A 20,531-nucleotide genomic window follows, 5' to 3' on the forward strand; every position below is an offset into this window, starting at 1 on the left:
ATTGCTGCGTCCCGTCTACAATGCATCAATGCCTTGTACAATGGGTCGGCGACAACATCGAAATAGTCACCGCCGATTCCGCATACAGCGTCACGGCAGCTCATGCACAGCAATGGAGCTACGAACACATCAAGTGCATATCCGGAAGAACTTGGGATACCGATTTTCTGAAGGTGTCTGATTTTGGCCTACAGCCGATCCGAGCAGTCGGCTCTGAAGATTCAGATTAAATGGATCAGTTCGTCCGGGAAGACGGGAAGCTGGGGCACGGGTTTACGTCGGCCGATTCATTAGAGATGATAGACTTAGGCGATGACACCAAGCCAAGGTCGACGTACATTAGTGCTATTTTGGATCCGAAATACAAATGTAAATTAATAAATTTATTGAAAGAGTTTAAAGATTGCTTTGCTTGGGAATATCATGAGATGCCTGGACTAGACCGGTCCATTGTTGAACACCGGCTGCCCATAAAGTCGGGATATCGGCCATATCAGGAACCCGCATGGCGATGTAATCCTAAAATCCTACCCGATATAAAGGCCGAGATCACAAGGCTGATTGAAGCAAAATTTATTCGGCAATGCCGTTATGCCGGGTGGATCTCCAACATTTTGCTCGTAGACAAGAAGAACGGAAAGCTACGCGTGTGCATCGACTTCAGGAACCTTAATCAGGCTACACCAATGGACGGATACCCGATGCCAACAGTCGATGTATTAATAGATGCCGCCGCAGGTCACAAAGTCATTAGTTTTATGGACGGAAATGACAGATACAATCAAATACTAATGGCCGAAGAAGACATTTCAAAAACGGCTTTCAGGTGCCCAGGCCATGAATACATATTTCACAAACTCATCGGCGTACTGGTAGAGATTTACATCGACGACGTCGTGGTCAAGTCGAAGGGACACCAGGAACATCTGGCCGATTTGTGGCAGGTATTGGAATGCACGAGAAAGCATGGGTTGAAAATGAACCCGAACAAATGCGCTTTCGGCGTGTCCGCCGGGCACTTTTTAGGATACATGGTTCATGAGCATGGGATAGAGATCAACCGGAAAACCATAGCGGCTATCAATAAAGTCGTGGCCCCGCAAAATCAAATCGAGTTGCATTCCTTGATCGGCAAAGTCAATTTCATCAGGAGATTCATATCCAACCTGTCCGGACGCATCCAAGCCTTCACACCGTTATTAAAATTGAAACCAGACCAAGAATTCATATGGGGAGAAGAACAACGCAAGGCACTGGAAGACATCAAACAATACTTGGTCTCGCCACCCGTGTTGGTCCCACCACAAACTGATAAGCCGTTCAAGCTATACTTATCGGCCGATGAGCGAGCTATCGGGTCGGCACTGGTCTAGGAGTTTGAAGGAAAAGAACGGGTGATATATTATGTTAGCAGAAGGCTTCTGGAAGCCGAAACAAGATACCCCCTGGTGGAGCGACTGTGCCTGTGTCTTTACTTCTCATGCACCAAACTTAGACACTACCTGTTATCGGCGGAGTGCGTAGTTGTATGCAAAGACGACGTGGTAAAATACATGCTGTCATTGCCGATTTTGAAAGGACGGATTGGAAAGTGGATTTTGGCTTTATCGGAGTTTGATCTAAGATATGAGTCGGCAAAAGCCATCAAAGGTCAAGTTATGGCCGATTTCGTCGCCCAGCACTGCGGGCCAGAAGTCGCTGTTGTGGAACCAGCTCCATGGACTCTATATTTTGACGGCTCATCATGTGGGGTCGGATCAGGAATCGGCATTGTTCTCATATCGCCTCAGGGGGCAAGTTATGATTTCTCTCTGCCGATAGAGGCATCCGCTACTAATAACCAGGTGGAGTACCGGGCTGTCCTAAGAGGGATACAATTGTTGAGAGAGATTAAGGATGATGCTGTGGAAGTTTTTGGAGATTCCATGCTCATCGTGGACCAATTGACAGGAAGATCCGAGTGCAAAGATGACATTTTGAGGATTTATTATGAGGATTGCCTCCAACATTTGAAGGAATTCAAGTCCGCGTTGTTGAGCATATCCCCAGGAATTATAATGAAGAGGCCAAAAGGCTTGCCCAGCACGCATCCGGGTATCGGCCGATTCAAGGCGCCATGACTCTGGAACTCGCGGCCGACGATTGGCGAAAAGAGATTGCTGATTATTTAAAAGATCCGTCCAAGAAAGTGGATCGGTGAGTGCGCTTTCAAGCCACAAAGTATGTATTACTAGAAGGTGATTTGTTCTACCGAACGATTGATGGTGTTCTACTCAAGTGCCTAGGGACGGAGGAGGCAAAAATCCTGATAGCAGAGATCCACGAAGGCATGTGCGGAGCTCACCAATCGACGCATAAAATGAAGTGGATCATTAGGAATAATGGATATTATTGGCCGACGATCCTCGAGGACTGTTTCAAATATTATAAAGGATGTCAAGACTGTCAAAAATATGGGAACATGCAGCGTGCACCCGCATTGGCCATGAATCCAAATATCAAGCCATGGCCATTCAGAGGTTGGGGAATAGACCTCTGGGGCAAATTTATCCTCCATCAAGTAAGGGACACAAATTCATTCGAGTAGCCACGGACTATTTCACCAAATGGGTGGAAGCGATTCCATTAAAAGTCGTAACATCGGCCGCTATGGTCGATTTTGTAAGAGACCACATTGTCTATCGCTTCGGCATCCCTCAGACTATCACAACCGATCAAGGAACGATGTTCACATCGGGAGAATTCGAGGAATTCACAGCCGATATGGGGATCAAGCTGCTAAACTCCTCCCCGTATTATGCCCAAGCTAACGGCCAGGCCGAATCTTCCAATAAGGGGATAATTAAGCTGATCGAAAGGAAGATCAAAGAACAGCCCAAAAAATGGCACTTGTGTTTAACCGAAGCTCTATGGGCATACAGGATGGCTTGCCATGGGGCTTCCAAGGTATCTCCTTACCAACTGGTGTACGGTCACGAGGCGGTATTGCCATGGGAGTTAAGAACGGGCTCAAGACGTACATCGCTTCAGGATCAGTTGACGGCCGATGATTACTCCTCGCTCATGAAAAGGGAACTCGACGATTTGGCCAGTCAACGTTTGAGGGCCTTGATCAGCATTGAGGAAAATAAAATGAAGGTAGCCAGGTGGTATGACAAAAAGATTAAAGTTAAGCAGTTCTCCCAAGGGGATCTGGTGTGGAAGTTGGTATTGCTGATTGGGTCTAAAGATCCTAAATTCGATAAATGGTCTCCCACTTGGGAAGGGCTGTGTAGGATTGGCCGATGTGCCCCGGGAAACGCATACATTCTGGAGACAATCGAAGGGGAAAAATTTACTAGGACCTTGAACGGAAGATACTTGAAAAGATATTACCCCAGTATATGGGTCGATGCATAAGAATCATTATGGGGCATGACGAGACAGAGCGGTTATTTCCTGGATAATCATGTAGCCGATGCAGAAAAAGGAATCGCCTAGAGGAGAAAAGTAATCGTTCAAGTTGGCCGATTTATCATTCGGTACGGACGATAAGTTACATGGCCGACTCGGTACAAGTCGCACTTAGAACAAAAAATACTCAACTACGCTTCTTCTCAAGCTCCTTCTCAATCCGACCTAATTCCATTAGAAGGCGGGCACTTCGTTCTTCCACATCTTTCATTGCGGCCTCCGCCTCAACCTGGCGAGGAAGAGGATGGCTCCGATCTAGCACCGGGCGAGAGCTTCCCGCTGCGGCGTTTTCAAGGGCAACCGGGTGAGGGAGTGGGTGGCTCTTGTCGACTTGCGGTTGCCTGTAACAGTTGCCGTCGATGAAATCCCAGATCCGTTGAACGTCGGCAGGGACGTGATCTCTGAGTTCTTCATGGTGTGCCCTGATCAAGTCCCTGTCTTCCTGCGACAATGGCTCGTCGGAGTGCATGAGTTCGATCGCTCGTTCGAGTTCAGGGCTAAGGCCCCTTGGCTAAAAAGGTTAACATATAGCCGCCTAAAGTTGGGTCGGTTTAAAAGGATCAAACTGGAAGGGAAAAAGCGAAGACGGATATCGTACCTGATTGATGGAAGAAGAGGAGAAAGAAGAAGACGAAGAAGACATTTCTACGAGTATTCCGATGAAAAAGCAATCGGAGGAAAAAGAATCGAGTGGAGCAAGTACCCTTGAAAGCAATACCAGAGCTGGTATTTATAGGAAGAGAAAGGTCGAGGGTTTGGTAAGACGTGTCCCATCGGAATAAAAAGGGTAATAAATAAAGGGGGGCCACGAAGGATGGGTCAAGATTGAGTTCGGGCGTCAAACGGTCAAAGGGTATTAATGTTCTTACAAAATGACCAGTGCTTTTACAGATCATCCTAGAAGGGCATTAATAGCCGCAATCACTCGTCGCCTGATCTGATCGGCCAAGTCTAAAACCCGCTGGTCATCCTCCGCCGATCCCGGGACCTCTGGCATGTGGCGATGAAGTCTGAGGGCTTCGTGGGCCAAGTGCTGTCTCTCCTGCTTCAAATCGGCGATGACGGAGGGGAGATCTTGAAGTTTCTGCTCTTCGATGGCTATCTCCTTGACCACCTGCTCCATTTCTTTGGTGAGCTCCGCCCTTCGGCGCTTGAGGCGATCTATGGTACCGATGATTCCGGAGCGAGAGTTCTCGAGGAAGTGTATCCGATGGTGAACCTCTTGGGCCCGGTGTTTATACGAATCCTCCTCCTCACGAGTCTTGGCCAGCTTGGCATGATCAGCCATGTGGCGCAGAGCCCTAAACGCCGGGATCCGTATCAATTCAATGTATGCAGCGGGCGCCAAGGCTTCTTTTGCTTCTTTTGGGACTCGGCCGGTGACGTCACCAAAGAGCTGCCGAATCGGCAAGGCGTCCTCCACTAATCAGCCAATGTCTTCTTGGAGAAGGGTTCGTATGCTCTCAAGTTTGGCTCGGACATCATCGGGGATGGAGCTCAAGGTAACTTGACGAGAGACGACTTCTTCGTCATCAGAAAGTGCAACCGCAAATGAGAAGAGACTATTATTGGGAGTATCCTGTTCCTGCAAAATAATAAATAAAAGGAAAAGTAAGTCAGCCGACGAAGATAACGAATCAGCCAGTTCGGGTAATAAAACTTCTTACTTCTTTGAAGCGGATTTCCTCTATCTACGCCTGCGGAATTATTGCCCTCAGTTCGGGGGCCGGTGCGATTGGCTCATCGAAGGAGGAGGATTCGACGATTATCGGCGTCCTGCTCGGGCCGGCCTCTAGAGGAACTTCTCTGGCAGACGACTGTTCGGAGGGTACAATTAGCGTACCGATAACCTACATCAAAAGTGGTCAGGTCATTATTTAAATGTTAAATGATTAAGTTAAGAGACCATGTACCTCAGTGGGAGGAAGTACTGGTACCTCAGTTTCTGCCTGGGGCGTTGCCGATTGCTGTGGATCCACCGCGGCAGTTTGTGCGGCCTGGTATAGGGAAGGAGTCAGTGTCGGAGGAATAGTCGGGAGGAATTAAATAATGAGTTTACTTGAATGGCTTCTACCAGCAGCGACACGGTGGCCGCACCGGCTTCTGTAGCAGCTTGGGGGTCAACTTCCTCAATGACTGGGAGAGTCGGCACAGCCAAAGACTCCGCCGATGCAACCGCAGATGGATCGGCCGATTCCGTGCGGGCGCGCACCCGGCGGCTTGTTTTCTTTATAATTTTCCTCTGCGCCTGTTTCAATCGGCCAGTGATGTCATCGACGGAGGGAGCGTGATAGCCGATAAGGGGAAATTCTGTGTACGGATAACGGTTCTCTATCGGCCGACCGCTCCGACTGCATTTTGGAGGAACACGGCTCTCTGACTGAAAGAAAAAATAAGAGTCAGTGATATAGAGAGAAAACAGGAATCAAAAATTGGCTGAAGAGGAGGCAATACCTTTGCATTTGGATCAATGTTGTCGGGGTCCAAGATGTCGCAATATATCACCGCAGAAGCGCAGAAGAGATGTTGTTTCCATTCTGCCCACCATAGCTTGAACTCTTGAATGGCGAAAGGGGCCACTACCCAATTGGTCAAGTCTATGGTACTGGAATCTGGGACCCGATCGTACAGCCGGCTGTAATCGAGGCCTTTGGTGAGCTCGTCTCGGAATTTCGCCCGACCGGCGAAGTATGCATAAATCGGCAGTTGGCCCAAGCCGAATTGTCGTGCTGCGACGGATGGATTGTAAAATTCATAGGTAGGGGCATCCTTCCCGGAGAAGAAATTCGTCGGCAAGATCCCTGGCTTGATCAGCTCATCCGTAAGGTCGTCATCAAATGTGTTGGTCGTCGAGTCAAAGCAAGAAGGGAGCTCTAAGAGTGGTTCCGACCTTTGATATGGGAACCAGCTAGTTGCTTCTTCACTAAAGCCATTGTAGAAGCATCTAAAATACTCGGCTACCTTGGTGGCAGAATACGGGCAACCAGAGAAAGCCGATGCTGCTTCCCCGAAGGAAGTGCACCGGCACCGTACGGTGGGATTTTCTACCGATTCGATGTTGGGAAAACTCATGTGCTCCACTCGCTGCTGTGAGATCTTGCTCATGTACAGATTGAGCCATAAGTTGATTAAACACCAGGGTGCGCCTGGATTTCCAATCGGCTCTCCTTTGGATAACTTAACGCCGATCTGATGCAGCATATGATAGGCTGATCCCAGTAGATGCTTTCCAAGAGGAATAGAAGCTTCTATCGATAGTGCCTCGGCCAGAGCCTGTGTATTAGAGGATGAACCAGCTGCTCTCCCACAAAAGAGGTGCTTCTCCAGCCACATCATCAGAAAGGCCGCATGCTCCCTCTCTACGACTGTCCCGGTCCTCTTGTTGCTCTTAATAAACCCTTTCCACCCGCAGATGCCTTTTGTTTCCAGCTGATGGGACGTTTTGACCAGGTAACGGAAAGGGGTGTCAGGGGAGGAAATGACAAGGCTGGTCAACATTACTACATCGGCCAGAGTAGGAGTCATAGGCCCATCTCTGAAGAGAAATGCGTTGAGGGCGTCGGACAAGAAATAGGAAGCTGCTATCACTAAAGGCTCGTTCCTTTCCATCTGGGACAAGGATAAGTTGATACATTGGCCGATTTTCCGCTCGTCCCATTGAACCCTTTTAGAGGCGGCTATCCTTTGATACCACTCTTTTCCAACTGGGGGTTTCATTCAGCCATGATCTGAAGGTGCCTGACCAGTGATCTAGGTCCATGCTCGACTGCTTAAATGGAATTCTATGGGTTTCCAAGTTGATTAGATCAGTTGGATCTAGGTTTCCCATAGGACCAAGGCAGATAAGGCTGGGGGTTTCGGTAAGGCGAATGGTGATTCGGTGCCTAACCGCCTAAAAAAGGTTAAAAAGGGAGGAAAATAAGAATGGATCTAAGGTAAATGCCTTGGTATTAAAAAGTGAAAAGAAAAAGTTTCAGTAAGAACCTCCATTATGAAGCTCATCATGGTTGGGGGGATTGCTGGTGGAGCTATGGATGCCGAAGCTGTCGGTGGGGCCTCCGTCGTCGATGAAGCTCCCGCTCCTGCCGATGGAGCTGCTGCCACTGCCGCAAGAGCCACCGCTGGTGGAGCCGTCTCCAGAGCCTCGGATGTTGGTGAAGTTCCTGAAGGCGTCGCCATTGGGGAGGTGGAATGGAATGCAGATGGAAAAGATCGCCGTAGGAGGAGATTGGAAGCTAAAGGGGCGCCGGAGGAAGAAGGAAACCAGTGCGCCAAAGAAGGAAGACGTGGGCTTGTGAAAAAGAAGTGCGGGACGTGCTGATATTTAAGGACGGTCTGAGAAGGGGTAAAAGCGGGATTTTTACCGTGCCGTCGATGCGATTTTTCGGGAGGAGTGGTTGTCTCAGCCGCCCGTTTCGAAAAGATTGCAATCATCAGGCAAAAGACCGTGAAATGGAAAGATATTTTTAATGCGTTTGTTTCGGAAGGGAAGTTGAAAGGAATTTCAAAGTAAAGATTATGTTTTACTCTAAAACTGGAGGTCATGTGTTGACACCAGATTTTGACACGTGTGGAATCGGCGTCAAGAAAGGGAAGGAGTAGCTGATACGGCGAGATGAAAAGGTCACGATTGGGAATTGGCCGATTGGTGCTACAGTTGGAGATCGGCCGATTGACACTGCAGTGTTTTGGCAGATGGAGTTGGTAGAGATCGGCCGATTAAGAGGCTGGAGCAATTGGGCCAGTATGGGCTTAAACTGGATTACGAAGATAAAGGGGGATTGGCCCACAAGAGCGCAGCGACCAACTCCGATGCGAGTTATGCTTGTAAATATTCATTTTCGTTTAAAATTAGAGATAGAGTCCTAGTCGGTTAAGAGATTGGTTGTAACAGGCTATAAATAGCCGTCTTTAGAGATCTATAAAAAACACATCAAATCAATACAACAATCTACTATTTCCTCGTACTTTACTTTCAAGTCGGCGACTTCGCCAGTACTTTTCTTCCTTTCACGAGTTCGTACGGGTTGGTGGGGCTGCATCGACTTGATCTCCGGCCGATTCTGTAAGTTCCGTTTATCGAGTAATGCTTTAACTTCGGGCGCATCGCTGTCGTTTCATTTAGATTTATTCATCAGTTATCGATATTTACTAGAATTCTAGGTTTTACCTACTGTTCTAGTTTTATCACCAGTTATCCAGCTTGGAATTAGAGCTTTCGGTTTATTTATCTTTATCGCTTATCCACCACTTTTTCATAGCTGATTAGACCTGTTTCAAGTGTTGCTACTGTAGCATTGTCTAGTTTACTCTAGTAGTTTTCTTCACAAACGTTACCTAGTAGTCGGCTGCGCTATAGCCGATTATCTTATTATAGCAAATCGGCCGATTCGCTGATAAGCTTCCTCGAGATCGGAATCTTAGCCAATCGCAACCTCTGGGATCTGACACGTTTCTTTCCTTGCCAATCAACAGGTCAGATTGGCTGGCACGCCGCGAACCGCACCAGGGCGATCACCCGAACAGGAGTTAAGCAGATTCTCCCGAGTCATGTGTCCGACGCTGAGATTCAATTGGCTGAACTTTAGTGCCAACATGGTCTTTGATGTAGTCGATGAAGTGTGTCCCCAGGTCGACTTCTATCATCATAATTTCTCGAGTGACTTCTGTAGTCTTGACCACCGGTGGTGTAACTTGTTTTGGTATGGATGGTTTATGGAGTTCGTGTACAAAAATTCCTGCTAGAACTTCTGCACGAGTCGAGCCAATTTTTGATAATACGTCGGCACCTACGTTGTTGTCGCGGACGATATGATGAAATTCCAAGCCTGAAAACTTGTTTTCTAGTTTGTGGACTTCTTTGCAGTAAGCATCCATATTGTCCTTGTTTCGATCCCATTCATCAATGACTTGGTTTATAACGACTAGTGAGTCGCCGTATACTAGTAGTCTTTTGATTCCGAGAGAGATTGCAAGACGAAGGCCGCGTAGCAATGCTTCATACTTGGCTTTGTTGTTTGAGACTTCCCAAAAGATTTGCAGTACTTGAGTTGGTCTCCATTTGGGGAGACGAGGAGTACGCCTGCTGTTGGAGGTTTGCCCTAGAGGCAATCATACAGATCATGATATTACATTTGTATCCATAATTTATGTATTGTGTTCATTGAATATCCATTAAAGGCTACTTGAATTGATTTGCAATTATGTGAATTGTATGTGAAACTCTTTACTTGTATGGTTATTCTAAAGTTGTCCCTAGTCGGAGTTCATGTGAGGACACACATCAATATTAGACTAGCACATGTATTAGTTGATGACTATGTTTCACAAGTCATGGACATGGAGATGTTAAACTAATAATGTGGGCACATGTGGAGACATGTGCTACGACTGACCCAACACGAGAAGTAGTTCTCGCTTTACACAACAAGTACATTTTATCCTTAGACCTGAGATTGTCGCATGTACTTGAGATGTGAATCGACTCACTTAGGGGCTATCAAACGCTACACCGTAACAGAGTAGTTCTAAAGGTAGCTTTCGGGTTTGTCAGGAAGCATGCTGTGAGACATGGTCAATCAAGATGGGATTTGCCCCTCTCTGATTGAGAGTGATATCTCTGGGCCCCTCGAGTGATCGGATCCGAAAATGCATGGCCATGCTACGTACGGTTAAGAGTTAACCTACAAAGGGATTTCGAATCACAGGATCGAGAAAGAGCGGTCGGCTTGGAGCTAGACCAAATATCGTGAGGCAAAGGGAATAGCATGTACATAATATTGTGACGGTTCGTCTGATATGATCTTCGTGTGCATATAGGAGTTGGCACGTCTTGCTAGAGGCCGCTACTGACTATTAGGCCAAGTAGGAGTACTCGGGCCATATCTATACGTATCCGAACCCATAGGGTCACACACTTAAGGGGCTGGAAGCCCAATTCGGATGTGATCCGAGTTGGATTAGGTTTAGAAGTACTAATGGGCCTCGGACCCAGAGGCCCATCAGGAACCTCTATAAATAGAGGGGTGGGGGTGCCCTAGGGTTTACACCTTTTTGGCGAAACACATCTGCCGTGCCTCCCACGCCCTCGCCTGCTGCAACTCAGGGATCTAGCATCCGGCTTGCGACGCTTCCTCCCTAGACGTGTGGATACCTTGGAGGTGTTGCGCCTGCAGCACTTGGACAAGCCACCGACAAGCTACGACGAGCCGCCTACAAGCCACGACGAGCCGATGACGAGCTGCGGCACGAGGGTGATTTTGCTGCACGTGGATGAACTACTGAGGAGCTGCTGGACGTCGATGTGATCGAATACTTTCGACTACGCTGATCGACTTCGTTGCATCGACGCGAATCTACATCTTCCGCATCAGTGCGTCGAGTGGTAATCCTGTGATCCTTATACGACAGTTTTCTTGGTTTATGCGGTAGAAAATTTTGATTTGCGCTAGTGTAGCCTACCTCGTATCCCTACAATGGTATCAGAGCCGTAGCTATTTAGTTTTGGATTTGGGATGTGTGCATATGAAGATATACGAGTTTTCAGTTTGATCTATGTCCTGGTTTCGTGTTCTTGCTGCAATGGTTGTGTAACGACATACTCCTACCGGTCGGGTTTCTGCCATCGGAGTTAAGTGATACACGTAATGCCAGTTGCAGCGAGCGAAGATCAATGCGATTGGTCGAATCGAGATCCAGGATCATATGCCACGCACATGAGATGTGCAATAGTAGATTGGATCTACTACCGGGTTAGGATTTTGCCGTGTGCGTATGCTTTGGTAAATCACTCGTAACTTTTCGGTACGATCTCGGATCAGGGCAAATTTTATATGAAAATTGATCTACAGAAAAAGTTCCCTTTTTGGTGAAATTAGATTTCCCAAATTTGACTTCGAAGATGGATTTTCTGGCCTCTGAAGTTTGGAACGTTAGAACGCCTAACTCTGTTTTGCAGGATGTATGTATCTTGTGATCAGTATGGCCCTTTGTATATGTGATGCATGTGTGTAACTCATTCGTGACCTGCGTGTCGCGCGTACGGCAACACGGCTGGAGCCATATGTGTTGTCACTTTAATGTATTTAATGGTCTGCGTACCAATCTATGATGATCCAAGCAACTATGTAATCTTCATTACTAGTTTATTTACTAGCTATTAGGCGTAATAGCAGCTTCTAGTTATTGGAGGACTCATCACCAGGAGGATGGCGCACATGGAACATGGAGATGGAGATCACCATGGTGAATAGGTTCTGTAGAGATGGAGATCACCATAAGAAAACAGGCCATACTATGTCACAACTGTGTAAATGCTATTATGTTTATGTTTTACTTTCTGCATGGTGTGATGTTAGAAGTAGAATGATCCCTCACAAAGTTTAAGTTAGTATGCCCTCCCAACTAAAACTTGCACTGTCTTATGTCTTGTACAATTAGTGGTGGGTCTATGAAATTAGGATGCCACTAGTTTTCCTTAACTAGATGGGTTTGTATCGAACACTTACACGCATAAGGGTTGGTTTGCTTAACAAGGTTATCTTAACAGTTAAGGACCTTGGCGCATAAAGGTTGGGCGCCGAGACATGGAGATGTCACCCAACAACAGGAGTCATATGTGATATGATTAGCAAGAAGATGCTTACCGATCTACCTTGTTTGCTAGCGGTGATGCTAAAGCTCACTAGTAGACTTGTTAGTTGTGGATCCTGAATCACTAAGTATCAATTGAGGAATATTGATTTTAGTGGGAGTAGATTCTATTAAATAGTTTAATGTGATTTGCTCTATCATGGATACGTTTGTCTTAGTGTATTTTGCATTACTTTTGTTGTAGATTAAATGGCACCTAGCAACACCACACCGTTTGCTTTGCGTTCGGTCCTTGAGAAGGACAAGTTGAATGGAACAAACTACTTGGATTGGATCCGTAACCTAAGAATTGTTCTCAGGGCGGATAAAAAGGAAGATGTTCTAGACACCCCACTACCACAAGTACCTTCTGATGATGCATCTGCTACCGTTAAGGCTGCTTTCAAGAAGGCATTTGATGCTGATCTTGAGGTAAGCTGCCTTATGCTTGCTTGCATGGAACTCTAGCTACAGATGCAGTTCGAAACAAACCATGAGGCGCACGATATGATCGTGGTGCTCAAGGACATGTTCCAGACACAGGCTAGGACTGAAAGGTTCAATGTGTCCAAAGCTTTTCTGGAGTGCAAGCTAGCAGAAGGCGCAGCAGTAGGACCACATGTAATCAAGATGGTTGGTTACACTCAGTGATTGAAGAAGCTGGGCTTCCCAATGGGTAAAGAGTTGGCCACTAACTTCATTCTTTCATCTCTTCCGCCTATCTATGGGAACTTCATCTCGAACTACCGTATGCATGGGACGGAGAAGGGTCTGAATAAACTGTGTGGTATGCTCAAGACAGCAGAAGTTGACACTAAGAAAAGTGCTAGTAGCAGCCATGTGATGGCTGTACAAAACAAGCCTACCTTCAAGAAGAAGGGCAATTCTTGGAATAAGAAGGGTAAGGCTAGAGTGTCCAAGCCAAACCCAGCGCCCAAGGCTAAAGCTGGACCTGCTCCAGATAAAGAGTGCTTTATTGTCACGAACCTGGTCACTGGAAGAGAAACTGCAAGCAATACCTAGCTTCATTGAAGAATGGCGAAAGTAAGAGTACTTCCACCTCAGGTACGCTTGTTGTTAATGTTATAGACAACATATTTCTCGCTGATACAATTATTAATTCTTGGGTACTTGATACTGGATCGGTTGCTCATATTTGCAATTCGATGTAGGGAATGATAAGAAGTAGAAGCGTTGAGAAAGGGAGAAGTTGATTTCCGCGTGGGCAATAATGCAAGAGTTGCTCCGTTGACCGTCGGGACGATGCAACTCCACCTCCCATCAGGATTTATCATGGAATTGAATAAATGTTATTTTGTTCCTAGTTTAAGTCGAAACATTATGTCTCCTTCATGTTTGATGAAGGATGGCTATTCATTTGCGAGTGAAAACAATGGTTGTGTGATCTCTAAGAATGATATGTTTATGACTTTTGCACCCATTGTGAATGGATTGTTTATTTTAAATCTTGATGGTTCACCTGTCTGTAATGTAAGTGCTAAAAGGCCTTGGCCTAATGATTTGAGTCCTACCTACTTGTGACATTGTCGTTTGGGTCATATAAGTGAAAAGCGCATGAAGAAGCTCCATTCTGATGGACTTCTAACTTCGTTTGATTTTGAATCATACGAGACATGTGAGGCTTGCTTGCTAGGCAAGATGACCAAGACGCCTTTCACAGGTTTTCTTGAGAGAGTAGTAGACTTGTTGGAACTCGTACATAGCGATGTATGCGGACCAATGAGCACGACGACTAGAGGAGGATTCCAATACTTCATAACTTTCACTAATGATTTTAGTAGATATAGCTATGTATACTTAATGAGGCACAAGTCTGAAACCTTTGAAAAGTTCAACGAATTTCAGAATGAAGTTGAAAATCAGCGTGGCAAGAAAATTAAGGCCTTACAATCTAATCGTGGAGGCGAGTATTTAAGCTACGAGTTTAGCAATCATCTAAAGAGTTGTGGAATTGTTCCACAACTTACGCCGCCTAGAACACCTCAGAGAAACGGTGTATCCGAGCGACGTAATTGAACTTTGTTAGACATGGTTCGATCAATGATGAGCCAGTTGGACCTACCGTTGTCATTTTGGGGATACGCTCTAGAAACAGCAGCTTTCACACTTAATAGGGTACTATCTAAATCCGTAGTTAAGACACCATATGAGATGTGGACTGGAAAAGTTCCCAGTTTGTCTTTTCTAAAGATTTGGGGATGCGAAGTGTTTGTCAAGCGACTTCAATCGCACAAGATCACAACCAAGTCGGATAAGTGCATTTTCATGGGATATCCAAAAGAAACTTTGGGATATTATTTCTATAACCGGTCAGAGGGCAAAGTGTTTGTCGCTCGGAATAGGGTTTTCCTAGAGAAAGAGTTTCTCAAAGGAGAAAAGAGTGGAAAGACAGTGCATCTTGAAGAAGTTCAAGATGAGCCGATCGGGCAAGAATTAATGAGTGATGATAACATAGCAGAACAAGTTGAGATACCCATGGCAAGAGAAGCACCGCCACAACCACGAAGGTTGGCAAGGCTCCGCGAAATGCGCGAAATATTATTGTTGGACAATGATGAGCCGGCGACATATGCAGAAGCAATGAAGGACCCAGACTCCAAAAAATGGCAGAGTGCCATGCAATCCGAAATAGAGTCCATGGGAGACAATCATGTTTGGAACTTGGTTGACCCGCCTGATGGTGTTAAAGCCATAGAGTGCAAGTGGATCTATAAGAAGAAAAAGGACATGGATGGAAATGTTCACATCTATAAAGCACGACTTGTCGCAAAAGGTTTTCGACAAGTTCAAGGAGTTGACTACGTCGAGACCTTCTCGCCCGTAATGATGCTTAAGTCCATTCGGATTATTCTAGCTATAGCTGCATATTTCGATTATGAGATATGGCAGATGGATATCAAGACAGCTTTCCTGAATGGAAACCAAGCTGAGGATGTGTATATGATACAGCCCAAGGGTTTTGTCGATCCAAAAAATGCTGGAAAGGTATGCAAGCTTCAAACTGTTGGAGGTATGCCCTAGAGGCAATCATAGAGATGATGATATTCCATTTGTATCCATGATTTATATTGTGTTCCTTGAATATCCATTAAAGGCTACTTGAATTGATTTGCAATTATGTGAATTGTGTGTGAAACTCTTTACTTGTATGGTTATTCTAAAGTTGTCCCTAGTCGGAGTTCATGTGAGGACACACACGAATATTAGACTAGCACATGTATTAGTTGATGACTATGTTTCACAAGTCATAGACATGGAGATGTTGAACTAATAATGTGGGCACATGTGGAGACATGTGCTAGGACTGACCCAACATGAGAAGTAGTTCTCTCTTTAAACAACATATACACTTTGTCCATAGACCTGAGATTGTCGCATGTATTCAAGATGTGGATCGACCTACATAGGGGCTATCAAACGCTACGCCGTAACAGGGTATGGTAGCTTTCGGGTTTGTCAAGAAGCATGCTGTGAGACATGGTCAATCAAGATGGGATTTGCCCCTCTCTGATTGAGAGTGATATCTCTGGGGCTCTTGAGTGATCGGATCCGAAAATGCATGGCCATGCTACGTACGGTTAAGAGTTGACCTACAAAGGGATTCCGAATCACAGGATCGAGAAAGAGAGGTCAGCTTGAAGCTAGACCAAATATCATGAGGCAAAGGGAATAGCATGTATAAAATATTGTAATGGTTCGTCTGATATGATCTTCGTATGCATATAGAAGTTGGCACGTCTTGCTAGAGGCCGCTACCGACTATTGGGCCGAGTAGGAGTACTCGGGCCATGTCTATATGTATCCGAACCTATAGGGTCACACACTTAAGGGGCTGCAAGCCCAATTCGGATGTGATTCGAGTTGGATTAGGTTTAGAAGTACTAATGGGCGTCGGACCCAGAGGCCCATCAGGAACCTCTATAAATAGAGGGGTGGGGGTGCCCTAGGGTTTACACCTTTTTGGCGAAACACATCTGCCGTGTCTCCCACGCCCTCGCCTGTTGCAACTCGCGGATCTAGCAGTCCGGCTTGCGACGCTTCCTTCCTGGATGTGTGGATACCTTGGAGGTGATGCGCCTACAGCACTTGGACGAGCCACCAACGAGCTACGACGAGCCGCCGACGAGCCACGACGAGCCGCCGATGAGCCGCGGCACGAGGGTGATTTTGCTGCACGTGGACGAGCTATTGAGGAGCTGGTGAGGAGCTGCTGGATGTCGACGTGATCGACTACGTTCGACTACACTAATCGACTTCGCTGCATCAACGCGAATCTACATCTTCCGCATCAGTGCGTCGAGTGGTAATCCTGTGATCCTTATACTGCAGTTTTCTTGGTTTATGCGATAGAAAATTTTGATTTGCGCTAGTGTAGCCGACCTCGCATCCCTACACCTACACCGGCTCCTTCGAGTTTGAGGGAACCGTCAAAGTACATTACCCAGTGTTCTGGTCTTTCGACTGGTGTTGGTACTTACTTTTCAGTCCATTCAGCCATGAAGTCGACCAAAGCCTAAGATTTGATAGCTGTTCTTGGATTAAAATCCAAGGATAAAGCTCTGAGCTCTACTGCCCATTTGGAAATTCTACCCGTGGCGTCTCTATTGTGGAGGATTTCGTCGAGCGGGAAGTCCATGATGACTGATGCTATGCTCTTGAAAATAATGTCACAACTTTCATGAAGTGAGCAGAATCGCATAAAGGAGTTTTTGTATTGGCGAGTACCGAGTTTGGGAGTCTGAGAGTACTTCACTGACGAAGTATACGGGTCTTTGGACTTTGTAAACATGGCCTGGCTCAGACAGTTCGACTACTACTACGGTGCTGATGACATGAGTAGTAGCCGCTATGTATAGGAGCAAGTCCTCGTTTGGAGATGGAGCAGTGAGGATTGGTGGTTTTGACAAAAAGTCTTTGAGTTGCGTTAATGCTTTGTCTGCCTCTTCCGTCCATTTGAACTTGTCCTGTCATTTGAGAAGCTTGAAGAAGGGTAATCCTCGTTCTCCAAGTCTCGAGATAAATCGATTGAGGGCTGCCATGCAGCCCGTGAGTTTTTGCACATCTTTGATGCTGGCTGGTGCGTGCATGTTTGTCATGGTAGATATTTTCTCCAGGTTGGCCTCAATGCCGCGATGGCTAATGAGGAACCCGAGTAGTTTGCCAGAAGGTACTCCAAAAACACATTTGGTAGGATTGAGTTTCCATCGAAAAGCTCGTAACCTTGAGAAGGTTTGCTCCAAATCGGCGATTAGGTCCTCCTGATTTCTTGTTTAGACAACTACGTCGTCCACGTAAGCTTCTACATTACGATGCAATTGCTTTTCGAAGCACATCTGTATAGCTCGTTGGTAAGTTGCCCCTGCATTTTTTAGTCCAAATGACATTGTTTTGTAGCAGAAGGCCCCAAATGGAGTGATGAAGGCTGTTTTAGCTTGATCTTCTTCTTTGAGGCTTATTTGATGATAAGCTCAGTAGTAGTCAAGAAAGCATAGCAAGTCGCACCTAGCAGTAGAGTCAACTACTTGGTTGATCCTGGGTAATCCAAAGGGGTCTTTTGGATAGTGTTTGTTGAGATCCGTGTAATCGATGCACATTCTCCATTCGTTGTTTTTCTTGCGAACGAGTACAGGATTGGCTAGCCAGTTCGGGTGAAAGACTTCTTTGATGAATCTTGCTGCGAGTAGTTTGGCTAGTTCTTTTTTGATTGCTTCTTGTCTATCTTGGGCGAACCTGCGGAGGCGCTATCATTTTGGAGTAGCTTTGGGATCAACGTTTAGAGAGTGCTCAATCAGTTCCTTGGGCACACCGGGCATATCAGCTGGTTTCCAGGTGAAGATATCGTGGTTAGCCCGAACAAAACTGATGAGCGCGGTTTCCTATTTAGGGTCTAGCCCTGTTCCAATCAGAGTTGTCTTAGAAGAGTCGTCGGTCTGGAGATCAACTGGTTTGAAGTCTTTCTCACTTGCTGGTTTCACTTTTATGGATCCCGACTTGTTTTCTGGGATCTCAAGTTCTGTTGGGTGAAGTTTCTTTGAAGCTGTGAAAACTTGTTGCATAGGGCTAGGTGCTTGAGAGGTTGCGGCAATCTCCACGGCTTCGGTGTCGCACTCGTAAGATCCACGTAAGTCTCCTCGTAGCGTTAGTTCTCCCTTGGGCCCTGGCATTTTGAATACCAAGTAAACATAGTGTGGTATGGCCATAAACTTGGCCAGAGCTGGCCTTCCGAGTATGGCGTGCTAAGATATCTCGAAGTCGGCGACTTCAAATCTGATGTAATCGGTTCGGTAGTATTCCTTAGTTCCAAAAGTAACTGGCAGGACGACTTGTCCTAGTGGTATGGCTGCGTTTCCTGGTACGATTCCGTAGAAGGGTGAATCTGTTGGAGTGAGCATTTTCGTGACGTCAAGGCACATCTTCCTTAGTGTTTTGGCAAAAATGATGTTGAGTCCGCTTCCGCCATCAATGAGTACCTTTGTTAGTTTTGATCCTGCAACAACGGGATCGAGTACTAGAGGGAATCGGCCTTGCTCTGAGAATTTTGTCCACTGGTCCTTTCTGCTGAAGGTTATGGGTACTTCTGACCATTTTAGCGGTGTCGGATCTGTTGGCTCGATGGCCATGATTTCCTTAAGTACTAATTTGCTGGATCGCTTGGATGCGGTGCCTGGGATTCCGCCGAAAATGACGTTGACTGTTTTGGAGGTGGTCTGGAAGTCGCCTTCTCCTTCTTTGTCGTTGTGGACCTTGTTTTTGCCTTTATCTTTTTTCTTGTTGTACTCCTCAGGAGGTGGTGGTGCGGGCAAATCTTGCATTACTCGGCGCATGCTGTAGCAGTCTATTGCTGAGTGTTTGCTAGTTGGGTGCCATGGGCACTATTTTTTGAGTAGTTCGATGAAGCTTGGCCCTTCATCATTTTTGCGGGATCCTTTCTTCCCTGAGTTAGTCATGGAAGCAATGGTGTTTTTAGGTTTCCGTTTGCGATTTTGATAAGTCAAAATGTTGTTTTGGGTATCGCTATGTCGATTTCTATCCTGGTCATTATTGTTATTGTCGTGTCCGCGGTTGTGGTGAGAGCCGAATTGTTCTCGCTCTTTATCTTCTTCGTCTATCCATTGTTGCACCATGACTTTGAGGTCCTTGACATTGGTTGGTCGTCGTCTGCCAAAGTCTTGGTATGTTCATCGATCATAGAGGCCATTTTGGAAGCACTCGATGACGTCTATTTCTGAAATGTCAACTATAGTGGCCTTCTTTTCAAAGAATCGCCGCAAGTAGTCGCGTAGGGTTTCTTCTTCTTTTTGTTTTACTTGACTTAGGTTGATCTTGTTACCCAGTCTAGTCATGGAGCTGGCATAGTTGTTGGTGAAAGCTTTTGTCAAGTCTGCCCAAGAGTCGATTGATCTAGGCTTGAGTGACTCAAGCCATGTTAGGGGCGTGGGTTCCATGCATATGGGAAAATGGATGACTTTGGTGTCGTTATTGCCCCCAGCTACCTGGACTGCCAGCGAGTAGCATCGCAGCCATTGAATTGGGTCTTGCTTGCCGTCATACTTAGTAATTCCTATTGGTTTGAACTTTTCGGGTAATCTTGTCCTCATTACACGATTCGTGAAGGCAGGAAAGTGGTTGTAATTGTCGACTTCTCGCTTACGTCGACTGTTGATTATTTCTCGCAGATCGCTGAAATTCGATACTTCATAATTTTTTTGGATATGGCGAGGACTTTTTGCGGAGTTGGTGCAGCTAACCTTTCCAACATCTTTTTGTCATACTGGAACATTGTGTTTACTTGGACCTTGGCTATGTTGCCTTGGTTGGTTGACTACTTCGTTGTTGTTCCTTTGTACTTCGTGGAAGTCGTTGTTAACTACAGCACCTCTACTGCCCTCTTGATGAGCTGTAATGCGGGAATAGACGGGATTGGTGATTCCTTGTCGAGTAGCTTGCAAGCTTGTTCTGCGAGTTGCGCAATTAGTCCCACGCCTCACTGCGCGAGTTGAGCTATGACTTTGTTGTCTCTATCTCGAGGTATGAGCATTGATATAAGGTTGATCGAGGCAATTGTCGCGAGTGGAGTGTTGTGTTCTTGAGCTTGTACTGCGTCAAATGCTCTTTCAAGGTTTGTGATGGGAATGTTTGTAGCTAGCATTTGTCAACGTTCAGCCCGAGTAACATTGCGCATCCTCCTTTGGTTTCTTTGATCAGAAGTTTCATCTTGTGGGGCGTTAGCTGATGACTCGTCTTCTGAGACGTTGTCGAGTTGTGCTATTCGTCGAGGGGTTCTCTGTTGGCTAGTACCCGCGTTGTTATTTTAAGTAATAACAAAGACTTCTCTGTCTGGGTAGTAGCTTCCAGAGCTTGATGTTGCAATTTCTGTGGAACTTTCCTCGCGGCTTGAAGTGAGTGGGACGCCTTCCTGGTACGGG

The sequence above is a fragment of the Setaria viridis genome, chromosome 1 (genome assembly GCF_005286985.2).
Source record: "Setaria viridis chromosome 1, Setaria_viridis_v4.0, whole genome shotgun sequence".
Lineage (NCBI taxonomy): Eukaryota > Viridiplantae > Streptophyta > Magnoliopsida > Poales > Poaceae > Setaria > Setaria viridis.